The sequence below is a fragment of the Phyllostomus hastatus genome, unplaced genomic scaffold (genome assembly GCF_019186645.2).
Source record: "Phyllostomus hastatus isolate PE091 unplaced genomic scaffold, TTU_PhHast_1.1 phas_scaffold_1066, whole genome shotgun sequence".
Lineage (NCBI taxonomy): Eukaryota > Metazoa > Chordata > Mammalia > Chiroptera > Phyllostomidae > Phyllostomus > Phyllostomus hastatus.
Window position 1 is genome coordinate 19,083,702 of NW_025334004.1, and position 21,299 is coordinate 19,105,000.

Genomic DNA, 21,299 nt, shown 5'->3' on the forward strand with positions numbered 1-21,299 from the left:
TGGAAAAGATTTTCTGACCTACTTCAGTTTTTTAAAATATTTAAAATATGCAAGAAAATAACTGTCAGTTCAAATTGACCCGGATATGGATCTTTGAGACTCAGTAGGGAAGGCAGACTGATAGCTGACAGCACGCTGGCGCCAGCCTGGCAGCAGGGGTGTCTCTTGTGCTGCAAAGCCTGACACTGGTCATGTCAAGTTCACTGTGTGGCATCACTCATGACCGCTCTGTCCCTCAGCCAGAATAGAACATGAAGAAAATCCTACTGAATGGTGGCCCATTCCCTGACATACAGGGGTAATCGGGCTATAATGGTCATTAAACATAGTATTTAAATGGAGAAAATGAGGGGGAGAGGCAATAATGACTATTAGCATTTATTAGATAAAACTGAAAGAATATTCTAGGATCCCCATGGGAAAGGTGGGTAGTTAATGCTCCTAGATTCTTCAGGGTAAAGTTCTATTGCAATATTCTCTTTGAAATTTTATATATTAAAATTAATCATCAGGTGGCAATCTTTATTTTCCCATTTTCTTTGTCTTAGCCTCTTTCACGTTATTGAGGTTGGTTTGAAAGTTCTCTGGGATTCTGAATATTTCTCTGACCTGATACTGCTGGACGGAGGAGAGAACCTAACATGCTGATATGTCCAGCACAGCCTGGGTCCTAGAGAGCTCATGGGCAGGAGCAAGGAACCGTGTGATAGAGGTACCTCAGAGTTCTTGTTCCCCAACTACATAAGACAGTGAGGCCCTCGTGGGGCAATGGAGAGGTCTAGAGTTCAAAGGGGCTATACAATAGTGAAATAATTCTTTCTCTTACAAAAACCATGCTAAGATTGCCCATTTTGGAGCTAGGCTGGAGATATGCAAAGACCTCCCTGGTCTCCTTCTCTGTTCGGCATGGGTCTGCCTGCTCCCAGAGGGTTTCCGCGATCTCAAAGGTCAGTACACGGAAAGTACACTGTTTGATTTGAGGCATTTCTCAGTCTATTTGCTCCCTCTCTCTTTATTCATTAGATACTGCTGGTTTTGTAACATTTTTGTAGCGGAGACCAACTCCCATATAAAAGCTGAAAGTGTGAAGATGCCAGGTAGTTTTCCTGCTTTCGTAGCTTTGTTTGAAGTTAAGAGTTATAGGCATGCAAGCTAACTCAGGCCAGTGGGACCTGATAGGAAGACTGCGTGTGAAGGGACTTCTTTCTCTTTCCTGCATTTGGACAAATTTCTGTCCAATGCTGCTGGCTGGAGAAGTGAAGACATTATATGAGCAAAAAGTGACCAAGCCTGGATGTCAAGGTCATTTTCTTGAAGATGCTAAATGGAAACGTGAAGCTTTTGGGTTTTTGATGATGTAACTAAGCTGCCCATTTAATCCATCCTGGCACTTTATACCACTTTTCATATAAGAGCATTCATGTACAAATATTAAGCTATTTTGGGTATATTTTTAACTAAAGATAAATGATCTAGATATAAGACCAAAGTCCTATACCTTGCATATTCCATATAATAGTTTTTTTTCAATCTCTTTCTCTGATTTATCACATTTTCATTCACAATGAAACCCACGTACAATGTCAGAGAGGCTCAAGACAAAGATGCAGATTTCTTAACTTCTGGGAAAAGGAGTGAATTATAAATTACAAATGTTAATAAAAGGAGCTACAAAAAGTGTGTGAAGTATACTTTTTAAATTGCGAAACATAAATCTGGGTTTTCACTGTTCTGTAATGGCATGAAAATTATAGTAAAATATGAACACAAATTAAGAAAAACAAAAAGAAAGGAAGGAATAAAGAAAAAAGAAAAATAAGACAGTTTTGCACATTGAGAATATGGATAGGGAATTCCACTGTCTCACAGTGAGTTAGGGGACAAAAGGGTGTCCTATGACAACATAGGGGCCCCCTTGTGCACCGGAGATGTGTTCCAAGACCTTCATAGAATGCCTGAAACTAGTACTGAAACCTTTATATACCATGTTTTAAAAATATATATACATACTATTATAAACTTTAATTTATATATTAGGCACAGAAATCAATACCAATAGCCAATAATAAAATAGAATATTTATAATAACATACTGAAATAAAGTTATATAAATGTGATCTCTCTCTGTCTCTCTCTGTCTCTCTCTGTTTTTGTCTCCCAGTCTGGATCTGACAACTGGATCTGAAAACCCAGATGGCTGAGTGACTAACAGGCAGGGAGTATAACCTGGGTACACTGGACCAAGAGACTATTTACTTCCCAGATGGGACCGAGAACTGCGCAACATTTTATCCCTGTATTCAGAATGACACTCCATTTAAAACTTATAAATTGTTTAGTTTTGGAATTGTCCATTTAATATTTTCAGACTGCCATTAACTGCAGGTAAGTGAAACCCTGGAAGGAGAAACCATGGATAAGGGGGAACTACTGGATTGCATTTCACAAAGCTAGCAATATTCATGCTCCATTTCCACACTGACATTACTGTCAAGCACATTGTTATGCCTATGTTATGGATAGTCACCCCAATAGGTTATGAGTAATTCAGACATGCTGATGCTTAGTAGAACACACTTTCTCCTCCAGGTATCATAACCAGCACACATAATGAGAGTGACATCAACTATGTATTTAAATTGTGGACATCATTTGTGCGTATGCACATCTGTTCGCTCATATCTTGCAAAATACAATTGTAGTTTTCAATGATGGTCTATAATAGCATAGGATTTTCTTTTTTGAAAGGTTTCTAAGATGATTTAACTCTATGTTTTGATGCTTAAAGAAAATATAATCACACAATGTTTTTATCCAAACAATTTCATCCACAGTCCCAATGGCTATTTGGGAAACACCGACCAGTATGCCTAAGTGATATATGTTCTGTTTTATTAGTATTGGCAAATTACTGTTTCATGAAAAGATATTTTCCCAGGATTTGCCTCTCAGCTTCATGAGCCTGCTATATAATTTCTGTGTTTCCCCTCTAGCACCTATAACTGCTACTTGCGATACCATTTTTGAGACCAATATACAAACTCTTTTAGTAAATAAAGTATATTTTCCCCTAAAAATGCACAAATGAGAGCACTGGAATTTAGTTACTGAATTGCTTCCCACGTATGTCACTGAATTCTATTAAATGGATTGTTGTTTGCAGTGGCAACACTTAACTGTTTAATCACCTTGGACACACCAGATTTAGGCTGAAACAAACTGTCTTATTTCGAAATACTTCCCACTTAATTTATGAAAACAGATTGATTTGCTTTAGAATTTAAGAATAACAATGTCTTAAAGGCATTTAAAGGGTGAATTGTGTTTTTTGAAATACATGTAAGACTCATTTTCATAATTTTTTCTAATCTGGTTGATATACAACAACATTTTTAGAACTGAAGTGTTCCCACCCTACTCATTAGTGAACCATGGAAAAGGAAATCAAGATGTTGAAATTACTCAATTTTTTAAATGTTTCCTCCAAGGAAAAATTATAAAGTCATTATAGATTTAAATATATTACAGAAAAGTTCAATTTTGATCAAAGATATTTTATATATGAATGTTAATGAATAATCAATGTTTTGCAATACTGAAGTGTCTTTTATTTCATAAACATGATCCAAAGCATTAGATTCAAAATCATTATTAGACATGTACTGTGGTTAAAGGAAATCTCTTACCTTTTTTTCAAAGATCAACAATAAAACTGAGTTAATAGAGAATTTGTCACATTTAGAAAAACAATAGCATCATTATATGAAGTTATGTATGTGACATGTAAATAACCTTATAAACAGCCTATCTTACCCCAATTTACAGTCATGAAATGTAAGGTCAAAAAGGTTGAGTAACTTGGTGATCATCAAACTCTGGTAGCAATGGAAACAGGATTACAACACAGTCTGTCCTGCTTCAAGCCCATGCGTTCAATTACTGAATGCTGCTCGACATGTGCATTCACACAAAATCACACAGTACATGTACGCACATCACACGTTCATGCACACATAGAGTCACTCACACATGCATACAACACACATGACACACAATATCCTGTATGTGCACGGTGTAAGGGGAAGATTTGAGCAGGGCTCAAAGAGAAGGTAATGGGTATTAGCAAGATTGGACCTCTCAGGTTTAGTATTCTTCCCCAACCAAACCCTGGAATGTGTCATTTGAGTCTCAGAAAGGACAATATACACTTAGGTTCTGTGAGTTCTGTATTTTAAAGCATAAATGTGATGTTAGAGAAATTTGTAGTAACCAGGTAGAGATGTATTCAGAAACGTACAATATAAATCTAATAAAGAAGAGTCCAGAACTTAGATCCTACTATTTGGTTAATTAACTCTCATTAGTTAATAACTGGGGACAGAAAGATGAAAATGTTGCAAATACACTATGTAGTATTATGGATCATATTTTTAAATTTCAAGTCAATATGAGTAATCAGTCAGACATACTGATCATACAGAAGAATCATCCAAAATAGCACATACATTTAAATTTTAAGGAACTGGCAAGGTACCATCCACATATGGCTTGAGAGTAGGTAATTTTTTTTTGGCTTGAGAAAGAGACAGTGTAGAAGTAAATTATAAAACTAGACATAATTGTATAATTAAGTATAACCTATAATTTCTTCTAGCATTTAATCAGTGCTTCATAAATTATTGGTGAAAGCTTGAATAAATGATAATAAATTATTCAACTGTTGTGTAATGAATGGAAAATATACTAAGACTAAAAGTTCATTAAGTAAGATAAAATATCTTATGAGATTTTTAATTTTATTTTTTAGTTGAAAAAATTTTAAATTATAGTTTACATGCAATATAATTTTGTATTAGTTTTAGGTGTACATAATAGTGGTCAGTCAATCACATACATTAAAACATGTCCCCCCAATATTTCCATTACCCAAGTGGCACCATACATAGTTATTACAATATTATTGACTATATTCCCTAAGCTGTACTCGACATCCCCACGACTGTGCTGTAATTCTCAATCACTTCACCTCTTTCATCCCTTATCCCAACCCTTCTCCCCTGGTAGTGAGGTTTTTTTTAAATGTAGCTTCTAAAGATGTTTTCATTTTGTGAACATGATGAATACGACAAATCTTACATTTGAGTCATCAGTAAATACTTGTTAGCAAATAGTACTGAAATTATATTAAGTACATGTTCCACTGCTGATTGTTTTAAGCAAAAATAACCATAAGCCCTGAAGAAGAGGGCTTCTTCATTTTCTCATAGAGTATTTATTTGAGAATAGTGTAATTCTCCCTTAAGTTCCTCTTAGAATATTATTTGAAAATCATACTGTGGAGCCCTGGCTGGTGTGGCTCATTTGATTGGTGTGTCATTCTGTGTACTGAAAGGTTGCGGGTTCAATTCCCCATCAGGTCATGTACTGGGTTGCTGGTTGGACCCTTGGCCAAGGCACATACAGGAGGCAGCTGATCAATGTCTCTTTCTTTCTATTATCTATCTATCTATCTATCTATCTATCTATCTATCTATCTTTTCCTTCCTCTCCCTCTAAAAGCAATGAAAAAAATGTCCTCAGGTGAGGATAAAATAATAATAATAATAATGGTAATAATAATGTGGATAAAAAATTCTTCTAACTCATGTTTCAGGAATGAATGAGATATTTAAGTATCTTAAAAACACCCCATGTGGAAAAAATATCAAATTAATTTCACTAAGAAACTGTGGTTTCATTAACACTAATGAAAAATAAAAGGAGAGTTACCTTAGATTCAGAATCAATCTTATTTAATGGTGACTGCGTGGTGGCTTGCAGAAAATAAATTCATCTTGTTTTGGAACAACAGTAAGTATATAATAGCAAATAAAGTTAAACTTGATTCTAAAGTAAGACAGCAATGCTGCCTAGCTGGCAAAATAAAAGAAGAAAACATTCAGCTCAGATTTGTTACATTATTACTCTACTTCCTTTTTACAAAATTGCTAGTATCTGTGGCAGGAAGCAGGGTGTCATAGGCTGACTTTCACAGTCAGCAGCCTGGTTGAAGGATGAAATTAACTTGCCTCAGAACATGATTTGTTTGCTTATGTTGCTTGTAGTGCAAATAAGTTTTACTTCTCACTTAAGCTTTAATATTTTATATGAAATATATAAAAGTATTTTAGATATTCAACATCCTTTCCTATATTTTTATCATTCTCAAGTGATCAAAATGTTTTTCTAGACGAGTCAACGTAAGTTGCAGAAGCTGCTATTTCATTTGAATGAATTTTAGCCACAAAGATTTATTGAGTCTCAATGGCATCCAAGGTGTGATGCAGACTAGAAATCAAAGGTACATGAAAAACCTGTCCATGAGGGGTGTCTAACCTAGTCAAGAAAAAGGAACATGTGTGGCAAAAGGTGAACAGCATTTCCACGAAGTGAGCCCTAAGATCCAAGTTGGAGCCCTTGACCTCTGCACTGGGGAGCACCTGACCTCTCCATTGGATGGGTGTGGGCCCTGTCAGGCTTCAGGCGACAGCCCTCACCCTAATTCTTTTCATATCAGAAGTAAGTATCTTGCTGCTTGCTCTTGCATTTTTTAGAATTTCTCTTAGAACTTTATTTTGGCATCTTAGGCTTCCTCCAAGATATCAATGTTTACTCAGGGAGGGATCTCTTGTCTTTTATTTCTGCAGAATCTTTCATGCAAGTTTAGGTTACAATCCAGATGAAATGACCACATTTCTGTGGCTTCTGAATATGAATGAGGATGAGAATATATTAGGAGAAAAGATAAATACCCTTAAAGCACCAATTAAAGATTAAAAAATACAAATTATGTATGGATGTTCATCCATGTATAAGATCCCAGCCACTCTCAAGAACAAGTAAGAAGACATTAAGAAGATTGGGGCCATAGAAACTGAACCACGAGGATGAAAAATGGCAGCAATTGTTTTTACTATTAAGATGAATCAACACCGTAGTCAATCCAAAGGTTTCTTCCTGCCTGTGGGAGGATCCCACCTATTTTTCTAACTGAAACAAAGAGAAGCACTCTGGAGAGAACTGGATGCTATAATTAGAGCCTGCCCCCTAATTTGCACCTTTTCTTTGGGCAGTCTTCATGATATTGTAGATCCTACCCCGTGAGACCCCTACATTCACCTGTCTTTAAGGATCAGGGGTTGATTATGTTGAGGGAGATGGCAGGATTATTATACTTCGTTGTATCTTTCATACGGGGGAATAATGCAACACCAGTCAGTCCATGAGAAAACCTGGAGAGCAAGGAAGAGAGGAATCACCTCATCAGTATTTGGGGAAAATGGGAGGATTTTTTAATAAAAAAATTAACTTTCAAAACTTTTACATGAGCTCACACACACACACACACACACACACACACACGATTTGTTTTAAAGAGCAAGGGACAATCACGTTGAGCTCAGCAGTCACTTTTCAGCACCTGATCTTGCGATGATGCAGCTGCTCAGTGATATCCCGGGCCATGGTTTTCACTCTTGTTTCCATCTTTGCAAGCAAATTTGGAAGATTTTTATTAACATACGCAACTTTCCTGAGACAATGATACTTACTTGACAAAGCTTCTGCCACTTCTCACTTGTGACCTCCTTCATGTGAAAGTGTTCCAAAAACCTGGGTCCTGTCAGCGTCTCTTTTGTTTTCAAACTGGTTGTTTTTACGATTCCAAGTTCGAACGCAATCTCTGGCCATTTGAGGACAATGCATACAATCAGTGATTTGCAATTATGTGGTTCATCCTTTCACCTGGTAGAAACTCTTCTCTCTGCTCTCTAATTTTCAGTTGTTTGTTTCTAAGTAGTGTTATGTAGGTTCGTGCCAATTAGGAAACACAGACAGGTGTACTCCTTCCATGAACTGGGGTTAATTCAAAGGTCAGGGTAGTGAAGGGAGGGGAATTAGCTTCTGCTCATGAGCTTGCCTTCCTGAGAAAGATCTTCCTCAACACTGAAGCTGCAGGATGTTTGCAGTTACCAGCCACGCCTCTCTCTGTGGTACGACGTGAGGATTCACTCTTGACTTGTCTGGAATCTACTCCTGCTGTTTTTGCTACTTTTAAATTCTAGTTTTTGGTCTCTTTCACTATGTACCTCCACCCCATTCCAGCTTCTCCTTCTGTGTTCTCTGCTGGTGTTTCTGGGCTTTGATGAAAATGAATTCCTATGGCTGCTATTCTCTGGTTTTACAGTTAAATATTAATGAGCATGTGCTGGTCCTCAGAGAGAAGCACAGGTATGTTTTTATTTTCCATTGCTGGAATCTTTTGGTGCTTTAGACTTCTCTTATATACAAAACACAAAGGGAAAATAATCAAGCTATTTCAATACAAAATTAAAATCAATGAAAGACAACACAAATTCTTGCAGGGGTCATGGGATAACTTTCTGAAGATTTTAATAGCTAAAAGCTGTTAGTGAAAGTGTTGTTGAAAGAACTTGTTGGTAGTAGTTGTAGTATTAATGGGCAGAGTTAGAGGTTAAGAGCTGAAGCCAGAGGCTGGTATATTTGCAGATAACATTAAAGCTGATTCAATAAATCCAGGTACAGCCCAGGTAAGCTGGTTCCTTTGGTCTATCCACAGCCTCTCCCATTATCACAGTTCCTCCCAACACCATGTCTTCGGCCAAACCTCCAAGTATCTTCTTTCTCCAAAGTGTCATCTATCAAGAGACAGTGCACTAGACACCCTGTTTGTGGCTCTACACTGGAGTTCATTCAAAGCCATCAGGAGTCTGCTATGTTTGCATCAGAAAATCTAGAACCTGAAAAGTTATTGCAGTTATCAGAGGTAGAAGGTGACTATAAGAGAAGCAACAGGAGACAGTGAAAAACAAAAGCTTTGGTATCATAGTAACCAATATTCAAATGCCAGTTCCACCTCCTCTGGCCCATGAGAACCTGTACAATTAACGAACTTCTGTGAGCCGCAGTTTTCCACCTCTGAAATGGGGAATATAATGCCCACTGTGTAACTTTCTGTGTGAGGATTGACCAATGTATATGAAGCAGTAGAATACATGGTATGAGTCTGTTTCTGTGTCTCTCTAACTTCGCATTCATCACTTATCTGTCTGTCTGTCCCTCTCTCTGTCTAATCATCTGTCTCCAGACTATGCCCACAGGAAGCTGAGTATTAAGGAGTTTTGCAAAAATATAGAAGGGCAGGTGTGATTTTAATTTCTGTTTACTTGCTTTTCACTTTGCATTAAGTAGAAAAATCAATTACTTAGTGGTTGCAGACTGGAGTCTGTCCCTCTTCCTGCTGTGAAAGGTGACACTATGGAGATTTTCTAAGATCCCATCATTTTTGTGATTTTTATTAATCATTCAGTAAACAACATTTTCATTACTGAATTATGCATTTTCTTATTTCCTTCATCTCCTTTTTGCTCATGAAGTTCATTGTTGTGTTTAATTATAATTGCTTTATAATCACCATGTTATGGCATTAATTGACATCACATCAAGCCACTAACAATATTATTCTGCATAAAACTCATAAACTCTCAATTATCATACAAGGCCCATAGTTGGTCAATTGTTGCCTGTTTCTCTTCTCTGGCTGTTAATATTTTTTTCTAACAGATTTGAAACTTTTTAATAGCTTCAAAGCTCTCAAATTATTTTAGGCTCACAATAGGATCATCTATCTACACTGTCTTATCCACAGCCCCAGTCTCTGTTACTAATAGCCTAGGCCAGTGGTCAGGAAACTGGTCTCTGGTCTATTTCTGTATAGCCTTTGAGTTAAAATTGATTTTTACCTGTTAAGTGCTTGTAAACAAGCAAATAAAACAAAGAATATGGGATAAAGGGCATATATGGCCTGAAAGCATAAAATATTTACTATTTAGCCCATGACAGAAAAAAAAATTGCCAATCACTGGACTTTACAGTTCTAACATTCTAGAATTGAACCCAGTAAAATGCAAGAATCTTCAAACTACTTAGAGACTAAAAGAGCCCTATGACTCCACTGGGTGTGACCAGAGACTTGGGCTCTCCTGGAGTAGCTGTAGAGGCAGGATGCTCAGACCTCTATTGTCATACAATTTCGATCACACGAGATCTCTTTCTTTACTGAACTGATACCAACCTCGCTGTGACTTCCATCCATCAGTGCCAGTCCCACCCTCAGTACACAGGATTAGGATAGGCTTGTAGACATTAGAACGCAGGTTCTCCATGGACTCAGTGAGGAAATCAAGTGTCTTAAGGGCAGCATCAGTGGCTTCAGATATCAAGCTTCTTTATCATTCTGCAAAGTCTAAGGCCCATAATGTATCCATAAGCATTCTAATACTTGTAGCAACAATCCTAATCATGCCAAAGAAGATACAATAACATTTATAGATAGCAGCTCTATCTATAAATGCTGCCGTTTACCTGCAATGGCTCGTGTACATACTGGCCTTAATTCTATCTTTGGTATCAGCAGAAAAGAATTGTTTTGCTCTCTGAAACAAATAAAATGACAGATTAGAATACATTTAAAAATTATTTCCTGCATTATGACGCATGGATTAATAAAAGTACTAGCTCTGGCTGGTGACTCAGTTGGTTGGAATATTGTCCCATACACCAAAATGTTGCACGTTCAATTCCCAGTCAAGGCATAAATCTAGGTTATGGGTTCAGTTCCTGGGTGCTGATGTTTCTCTCTCACATTGATGTTTCTCTCTCCCTCTATCCCCCTGTCACTGCCTCTCTCTCAAAATAATTAATAAACATACCCTTGGGTGAGTATTTAAAAATAATAATAACAAAAGAAAAGTATTAAACTACTCTAATAATATATTTTACTATATTCTACTATGGATAAAAGAAATAAAACCATTCTGTGTTTTAAAAGTTCTGAAACTTTGTATGTTCATTGAAAATGTATAAACAAAGGTACAAATTTATAACCCATGATAGAATACCTTCATATCTCAACATGTATTATGTTTCTGCATTATTATTGTTGTATGATCCCTCAAAATCTTATAACAATCATATTCTTCCACAAAAGAACAATATATCAGGCTAAAATTTTTTTAAGTTTTTTTGTTTTTTTTTTTAGATTTTATTTATTTATTTTTAGAGAGGGAAGGGAAGGAGAAAGAGAGAGAAACATCAATGTGTGGTTGCTGGGGGTCATGGCCTACAAACCAGGCATGTGCCCTGACTGGGAACCGAACCTGCGATGCTTTGGTTCACAGCCCACACTCAATCCACTGAGCTACGCCAGCCAGGGCTCAGGCTAAAATTTTTTATAGGGGATGTTGTGTTTATCCTAATTTGTTAGCATTGTGCATTATTATTATGCCATTGATATTATTTCCTGTGCTATGGCTTTGTCTTAAGCTTAAAAGTCATGGGTTTATTATGCCCAGAATCTCATTTTGAATTTGAACTAAATCATTAGATTGTGGATCCAAGGAATGTAATTTCTGAGAAACTCATAGTAACTATACACAGTTTCTTCAAATGGTGGGATTTGATGGAGTTTTAAAGAAAGAGTAAGCACTAGCACTAATAGAGATTGAAACTCTTTAAAAAACTGGTGCTGTATAAACAGACTTTCAGGGGGTCATCAAACTTGTCTGGCCAGCTAGAGATGCTGGGCCATAAGACTGAGCTAGACTAAACCTGTGGGTGAGAGCTGCATCTCCCCTAGATGTAGGGACTGAGAGAGAACTAGTGAGCATTTCTTACTTTGCCAGCAGGAAACACCCCTGTCCAGCTCTGCCCTACTATCACACAGCCTTCGTGAGAAGAGCCGCACGACAGGGACCAGGTCCAGACCCCTTGTCTTTCACGCAGGGTGCGTGTATCTGAAGCCTGAGTAAAACAGCATTCAGCTCAAAGGCCTGATCTGTCTCCTACTACAGGCAACACACTATTTAAAAATCTTTAAAATGATATTAATCTAAAATTTTATTTATGGCAACTGAGTTTGATTCCAGGAGAGAAGCCTGTTATTTTCAGGAAATAGAAACAAGTGTGTGTTTAGTATCCATTGCTATTCCATGCTGTTCTTACCCACTGGGGTCTGTTGGGAAGGATAAGTTATTTGTCCCACTGAGAAAGGTTCTTATCCATGACATGAAGTATATCTTTACTCCTCTGTGAGTAAAGATATCAGAGGTTAAGGATCTTGAATTTAGCAGAGGTCATTTTCCAGTCTGTAGGTTATCAGGTTTGTTTTAGAGGAAGAGTTGAAGAATCTCAGTTGTTGAGAAGTAGATTGAATACATTCATTAAGTCGAGGCATCAGAAGGAGGAGGCAGGAAACTTAATCCTGAGAGGAAGCTGTTGGAGGCCAGAGGCCCTTCGAGATTCTGGGGGAAGATGATAAGGATATAGAGTGTGGATATTCTGGCAAGTGAAGTAAACAATTTCAGGGAGCTTAATGAAGAGGAGAGCTTTCTGGCTTCATACTGTACTGAACACTTTGTACTTTCAAAACATGCTGCACACTTACCAAGTAAGGATATTCAGGGAAAGCATTCTCTTTGGGGTTCAGATGTCAATGGGAAAGATATTCATAAAAACTTGTTAGATGTACAGACTCATTGCATTGTACATGGCAGAAATATGATACAAAATGGTTTAAGCAAAAGGCAAATGTATTGACTCATCAAATTAAAAAGTTTAGGATAGGGCTGGATTCACAGGCTCCAGCGATGTCTTCATTTAAATGGCTTCCCTCCATCTTTTGGTTCTGCGTTCTCTTTTGACTTCCTCATAAAGCTTACTCCTCTTTTATGTTGGCCCCTGCAGCTAGCTCAAGGTAGGCATCCTATATTAGTTACAAATGAGCAAAAGAAGTGTTTTGTCTGTCAGTGATTCTAATAAAGTTCTATGAATAATTCACTGGCTCAGGTTCTCTGAGCTTGGGTTGCATGTCTACTCTTCAAGCAATCAGACATGATATCCCAATTGGCCATTTCTGAATCACATGCCAATCCCTGGAGCTGAGGTTGGGACAAACTTCTCAGTCTCAACATCATGATTCCGAAGTGGCAGATGGGTTGTTAACAACAACAACAGCAAAAATGTGGTGGGGTTGAATAATGTGCCGACCAAAACAATTGTTTCATCTATGCTTTCATTCTCTCTTTTTATAAAACATCTTCATTGATGTTTAGAGAGAGCAGAAGGGGGAGAGAGAAAGAAACATTAACCAGCTGCCTCCCATACGATTCCCTGACGGGGATTGAACCTGCAACCTAGGTACGTGCTCTGACCAGGAATCAAAACCCCAACTTTTGGTGCACAGATTAATGCTCCAAACAACTGAGCCACACTGGCCAGGACTACGCTTTCATCCCCTTGACTTGACTTGCCCTAAGCTTTGTCAGAATGGAAGATGGTGAGATCACTTTTCTCCTCCCAATGCTTTGCCTTAAAAACACATGCAGATCCCTTCTATTTGGTCTTAGACCTCATTTACTCTGCTCTTCTGACAAATACACATCTCCTCACAAACACTTCATTAGCTTTGATGTTTGCCTCAGATCTCTTATGTGTTTGAAGGATTTCTTTAAGGTTCACTGCCATCTTTCCCGAGTGCTCTCGTGGGCTTTTTCCATTTCCCCCAGGCTCATCACTCTTGGGACACTGCTGGCTTCATCAGTATTTGTTAACACTGCTTGATATTCTGGGTGTGTGCATCCAAGCAGTGAGGGAGAGCAATAGAGGTCATTAGACCCTTGCCAATATGCTGTGTCAAGTTCTAGGAAGTCTTTATAATAGAGAGAGGGGCAGACAATGACATTCTGATTGCCCAGTTTATCATGGGACTAACAGGAAAGAAGTAATAAGTGATGCTGGGTTTACTGAGGCAAGAGAGAGGGATGGTTTGTTGACTATGTCTAGGAGAGTCTCTTAATTTTTATCCAAGTCTTGGGGAAATATCCAGTCTTGGAAACTAGCCTATATGGGAATTTCTGCCATCCTTCCAGTTTGGGTCGTAGTTAACAGAGTTTTGGGGGTCCACCCTGCAGCTCACCAGCTTTGCAGGGGGTCCTCTCACAAATCCTGGACTCGACAGGCACTTCTTCATTGAATTATGACATCTGAACTGCACAATTCTGTCTCAGAAATGTTATTAGAGATTGGAGTTGATGAAGTGCTGAGTCAACAGTGTGAGGTTCCATTCCCATGGGGCTCAGTTAACTTTACACTGTTCCCTGGCTTAGGGCTGCAGATTGAATCCTCATTAGTCATTTTTAAAGTAGGGTGACTATGCCATGAGGGGGCTAAGGGGAGAAAGTGTATTGGCTCAGCACAAAAGGATTTCTCCTGTGGGAAGAGTCCTCTGAGTGCAGAAGTTATTGATGATGAGTCGGGAGCATAATTTCAAAGATAAAGGACATCTAGCACCTAGAGCAAGAATCATATGTGGGTGGATAGGTCAGCCTTGCCCAAGCCACAGAGAATTGACCAGAATGCCTCATATCATCATGTACCTACAGCAACGAGATAGATTTCTAAGAGATTTTAACAATGATTCTTGTGTTTTTTCCTCCCTGTCTTCCAGCAAGCTTTTCTAGAAATATCAAGAAGAATGCACCACCCCTATGCAAACATTTCTAGAAAAAATTATTCTATAGTAATGAATTTTTAATAGTATGACTATATTTTATTTTCTGGCATTTAAAAATATCTAAATTTAGCATGTCAGTCAGGGAGGAGAAAGGTGGATCATCGGCTGTGAAGCCTGGATAGCCCTCCTTGGGAGAATTATGCTAACTCTCATGGCCAACATAAACCGAAGATGTTCCTAAAGTCACATTTGCTCTTTCAGAATTTCTTTTGGGGCTGTGAGAAGGCCCATGCTGTCTAGAAGACTGGAACTTTCAGGCAGGCTGGGTCTCTGGCATATCGTACAATGCTGGAATATGGTAGACACTCAAAACTAGTAAAGAGAAAGGGCCAAATGTCCTGTCATGAAAGTATGTCCTGGGAGTAAGGAGACAAAAATTATATACTGGAAATACGTAAAATATATAGAAAGTTAATGAAAAATAGAGTGAAATCAAATACTAATATTTAATTAAAGGGGTCTGAGATGAGAAAATTAAGTTTAGCTCAGGCACTTGACTCTTTCTTCTCCACACACCCCTGCTACTTTCTTGAAAACATCTGGCATGACCCTACCAGAGATCTCTTTCTTATAGTCCCTCTTGCTTCTCTTTCACACAGGCATGACTCTCTTCTTCATCTGACCGTCTGATTATATCCGACCTCCATCCCCATCTATGTAGGTATCCTTCCCTGCATAAACAGAGTGACACGGATTTACAGTCTGATTGAGAAACAGAGGAGGGCTCATGTAAAATGTTAGTGACATGAAATAGTCAATTACTATTGGAAGAGAACATTGGAACTCAACCACTTATTATAGGGAAAATGTAGAGCTGCTTTGGAGACTGAAATGACCTTTTCTTTGTGGGATCATAGGTTTTTAAGGGCCATCCAGGGCTGAAGCTCCTGGGTATTATTAGCTAAATACCACCAAAGGAGCAAGAGTCATAAATAGACAGAGAACCAATGATGGTTTTGAATAGTTGCTGTTTCCACAGACATCCCTTAGATTTCCTTCTTTAATGTTTTAAAGTAGTTTGACTTAGATTTTTTAAGGTTTGGTTAATATAGTACATAACAATAAAAGAAATAAAAATCAATTGAAGCAGAGGGGCTAGGGAAATTATCTCTCTAACTGTATTTAGAGAGAAGAAACTTATTTGATTGTAAGTATCCATTCGGTAAATATTTTTTATTTATGTGTTAACAAGACCCAGTAAAAATTTAGCCTAGCTGAACAAATTTTGAGATCTCCAGGTAATAGATAAAATGGGAAAGGGCTCTTAGTTATTATTTAACATCCAAGATCAGTCTTGATTTTTTTTAATTTATGGGAAAAATGGTGAAGAGATGAACTGCACATACATATGACATATAGACACAGACAACAGTATGGTAACAGCCAGAGGGAACAGGGAGGGGGAGGGAGGCGGATGTGGGCAAGAAAGGGGGGTAACTGGGGTTGGAAAGAGACTTGACTTTGGGTGGGGAGTACACAGTGTGCAGATGGTATTATATTGAGTTGTACACTTGAGACCTGTATGGTGTTATTAACCAATGTCACCCCAATAAAGTCCATGAACATTAATTAAATTTAAAAACAAAAATGATAATAACTTTAAATGTAAATGGATTAAATGTTCCAATCAAAAAACAAAAGGTGGCTGAATGGGAAAAATGTGTATTAAAGTTGGGCAGATATTGAGAAGAAATCACTCTTCAATAACTAAGCATCATTTATCTCATAAGAGCTGCAATACGATTTGTTTTATTAGTCATTTCACAAACTAAGTGCTGCTTTCGGAATAGGCACTGCCTTTCTTGTCTGCATTCCCTCCTCTCTTGTGTCCCTTCCTCAGGTGCTTCTCTTTGCTCTTGTCCATTCTCTCTCATTCCTGAGAAAGAAGGAGAACATGTTAATATAATTAATACGAACCGGGCGAATGACTGACAAATAATTTGTACATGGTATTTTTAAGGGGATGTCATTATATCTGTGCAGTATCTACAAAATGCCACGCTTTCCACTCTCCATCCTACATACATACCAAAAGCGAGTAGTGGTTTGTTTAAATGAAAGTAAACTTTGCTGAGAAGCTCCCCTGTCTGGTGGTATATTTATTGTATTCTAATGAAGGTTGATGTAATGAGTGGAAGGGAGGTATATTTGAGTTTATAATGAGGATGATCCTTTATCATTCCCGACAGATCCTGCGCTCTGAGTAGGCAGTAATGAAATAAGAGCTGCAGGACTCATAAAAATATAAATAAGCTGCCTAGTAACAAATTCATTATAACTATGCTGCGATTAACTCCAGAATGCCCACGTAGGCTTTTCGTCCCAGAACTCATGGGAATTTCTCAGGTAGGAAGGAAATTAGAAAAGTATTAGTGTTCCTTCCAAGGGGCAGCTCTTCCCTCAAATATCCTCACACGCTTAGATCAGGTTTGAAGGGAACTGGGAACTAATAAAACACATGCAGAGTGTCCTCGGTGCTTCTTGAGGAGAGGTGAGACGGTGTAGCTGCCGCTGTGATGAGGCTGATGTAAATCCGAAGGCCTACCCTCTCGCAGATGCCCACCTCACCACACGCTTTTGGACTGCTTTTGGCAGCAGTCACATAACTGCAAGCAGCTTCGGAAAGGAGCCAACAAGCCCACCAAAGACCTCAACACAGGCGTCTCTGAGTGCACTGTGTGGCTGCAGACACAGGCCCTGGGGATCATCCCGCACCTCCCACTGCTGTGTGAAGGCCAGAGTTTGCCCTAAGTGTTGGTGCACTCCAAGCAGGCTCTGGAGCTGGCCTGTGGAGTCTCCAGGCCTGTTGTCACCTGTTCTGTCACCATCAGAGAAGGCTCACAGCTGAAGCAGCAGACCCAATCCACTCAGCAGTCCATGGAAAGGCTCTTAATCTAAACATGTGGCTTCTGCCACGCTTCCCGCTGACTCCTGGGGTTGTGTATCATGTTGTCTCTGTTAGCATGTAGTATTTCCAGCTTCCTGCCATTGTTATACAATATTCTAGTAAATCTAGTTTGCACATTTTTGTATTATTTTTTGTTTTGTCTTACAGGTCGTCACCCCACCCTCACCGTACCCCAGCCCCAAATCTCCCCTTCTGTCTACTCTCTGCCGTCTTTCCTCCCTTCTGAGAAATGAACTAAGGTCCAAAACAGGTGGAGGCAGAGTAGTGACACCACTCAGAGGCAAAGAAGAGCCAGGATGCCAATCTGGTTCCAGCTCTCGGGATTTAGTAGTCCCTTCTGCGTGCAGGGCGTGGTGAGTAAACACCACCCACTTGATTTCCATGTGCATGGCCTATGGAATCATTCCATACACATTTAAATGGCATGGGGGTTTACTCGGCTCTCTAGGGGATTATGTATCATTTGGGGGCGAAGCATGTATTCTGTGAGATTTTCAGGTGTTTGCCCAAATGTCGCTTGCTAATGTGCCCCTACTTTATGCTTTTGGTAATATGATATTATGTCCTTCTCCTCCCATTCCCAACTTCCAGCTGTGCCCCTGAGGGTGGCGGGGCAGCAGCATACCAAAGGGATGCATGCTGCTAAACTCCAAAAGTGAGACATGGGACAGTCGATCTGGGTCTTAAAGGAGTCCGGAATGACCAGAGAAAGTAGGGTCAAGCGGTGCTGGACTGAAGGATTCTGGGCAAGTCACAGAGACCTGGAGGCTACAACAGAGATGTCGGAGCCCAGGGAAATGTCCTCTCTTTGGTGACTAGAGAGTTCTTTGGTGGACACTTGGTACCAGCTCTGAGAGCCCTTACCCCTGTTTCCTGCATTGATGTGGGTCAGATGTATGCATCTTTTTCACATGAGAAGAGCAGCGCTAATGTGTCATTCTTGTGAGAGTCCTAGTAAAGAAATATATTCATATTTCAAAGATTAAAAATAAAAAACAAAACAAAAGAAAATAAAACCTGTGCACACTGGGTCTCAAGAAAAGGCTTCAGACTTGGAAGATTTGAACCAAGAATCCAAAAGCAAGTGGGCATGAGAGCGATGACTCCTTGTGAAAGACTATTATAGGATAAAAGAGTGGCCAGTAGAATCAGAGGTTCAGAAAGGGCACTGTTGCCCACACATTAAACAGAAAAGCCAGCTGGCATTCCCTGCATTACTCTTTTTCTCTGCCCACTAACACAACTGAAGTTTTCTGCCATTTTGAGAGAGGCACTTTTTGAATTGGGTTATATCTATATGCATTACAGAGAAAGGGCTTAAGAGCTGCTCAAAGGAATATTATTAATTTTTTATTTTCCTGTTCACCTTCATTAAATCCCTCTACTGTGATTGAACTGCCTCCCTCAGCTGTGAGTCAGAATAATGGCATCAGACCAAGTTTCCATGAAAGTAAAGCTAAATAGGAACCTCTCTCGTGCTCTATCTGATATCATTGTGTGCACTGAGAAGGATTCTAAGGTCTGGCCTGATCTCAGAAAGAGTGCTAGGACTAAATAGTGGTGACTGCTACAGACATGCGGAAGTAGAGAAACATCATGCCTTACATTTCTTAACCCTGCATCTTTGAAAATATACCTAAGGGCAAATATGATTTAAGTACCTATTATAAAAACCATATGTTATTTGAACTGGTTCTAGGGATCTGGAATTCATTATATGGACTATAGCTGGCCCTTGGCACTCTTTAGGGAATCTATTTAGATACCTTTTCAAATCCTCAATCTTTATAGCAGTATTCAATTTTCACTAATCATTTATTATGTGTCAGACAATGTTAGAAGTTCTTTATATGTATTCTTTTTTTGTATCCTCAGAACAGCATTCTGAACCAAGTATTTTTATAAATGAGAAAACAGGCTTAGGGAAGTGAAATAATTACTCTTGGTTACAAAACATGGTTAACTACAATGCTATTTGGTAATAGAAATAATTGAGATAGAGATGCAGGACAGTCAGGCAGCAACAGTCTCCAATGCATAAATTGCTCTTTCGGACCAGCCTCAACATTAACTCATTCACATTCCGGCTAGGCATTTTACATGCACAGTCTCGCTGAATCTGCACGGTGATTCTACGGGGTCACTGACTACACCTAAACAGTGGTTGGCATGGCCAACAGTAAATAATTAAAGCTGAACTGATACACAATAAAGAACAATTGTACTCTTGATTGTCTTTCATGGCTACATCTAGAATATTATCTTTTCTGAGACCAGAAAAGCAAGTGGGCAAGACGTTGGAGGGCTGTGCTCATTCCCTACAAGGGAATCATTCAATAACATCGTGCTGGAGTATGACTATAAAGGAGATCTGGAAGTAGTGGAATGCTATATTTGTCTTTATTGGAAGATAATATCAAACACGACTTCAATGCAGATGAATAGTTTATAAATCTAACTTGCTTTTATACTTTATTGTATATTTTCTCTCTCTTTGGCCAGTTGTTTATTGTTTATTTTAAGGGCCAAACCAGCAACGGACATTAAAACATTAGTAGAGAGGAGGAGGAAGTTGCCTTCTGTCAGCCACATCTCCATCCCTTTACACAAATTGTCTCTTGGGAATCCAGTTCAAGTGATGTATTTTCATTACAACTTCAATGTACCATTTCTGATTTGAGCAGTGAGATCAAATCATGCCATGCCCATCCTCCGTCCTTTAGCTAGAAACCTCACATACAGATGGTGAGTAATACATACAGGTAAGCAGCCGACCACATAAACAGTTCAGGTTCGGACATTGTCATTATTAGTAGAATAATGGTCAACTTCTTCCATTGTTTCTCCCATGCATCCTCTTTCAAAAAGCAACAGCTACTCTCCTTAACTCCTGTAATTATTGTGTTGTTTCATCTCAGAAACAGGGAGCATGCTGGGAAGAAGGCTCTCTTGGTAGATATGTGGTCATTTCTGTACCGTGTTTCTAGAAAGGAAATGTCTTACAACTAAGGAGTGACAGGAAAGAGTGTAAGGCCTACATATCAAATGGAAAGCACCAAAATTATCTTGGTGGAACTGTAAGTGTCAATGAAATACATGACAAGGATAGCAAGCACCAGGCTGTTGTGAGTAGAGAAAGGACTTTGGACTTTCACAGGCTCAGGATCAAATCCTGGTTAGACCTGTGAGCAGGTCCAACCAGCTAGGTGACTGGGCAGGTTACATAGTGTTGCTGAGACTTCATTCATCTGTGAAGTTGAGACCTAACAAGCCAGGACTGTGGTGATCATTACATGATTAGATGTGCACGAATGGTCACCATTTAAAAAAACTGGCAAAAGAGAAGGGAGATACATAACGAAGTATGCAGACGAGGGAATTGTATGAAAGTTGGCCCTTAGTAGTTCAATGGACACTAGTTCCTTTCCTGGCACTGCCCCATCCCTTAAAATGAAATAGGACATTTTATTTTTGCTCCAAACCCCTATCATTTCAGGAAAGATCTTTTTGCTTATTTAATAAAAAAAAAGGAAACAAAAACAAAAATCTGCTCTGCACAGGAGGGAGGTTCAGTTCTTTGCCTAAGAATGTTGGTGTCCACCTTAGGGCAGAAGGCTTGTCAAGTTTCGTATTTTCTCAAGAAGACTAACAATTAATCTAGTCCACGCTGATGGTTGCCTCTGACCTCTCCTAGATAACAGGAAACAAATGTCCCTTTTGGAAACATGGTCCCCCACATACCCCTGTCTCCTGTCTGCCCCC

At 38.9% G+C, this 21,299-nt stretch overlaps 1 pseudogene; it reads left to right on the forward strand.

The window, feature by feature from the left end:
* LOC123829041 overlaps positions 1–17,527 on the forward strand; it is a 33,310-nt pseudogene extending 15,783 nt beyond the window's left edge.
* Positions 17,528–21,299: the final 3,772 nt, after the last annotated feature.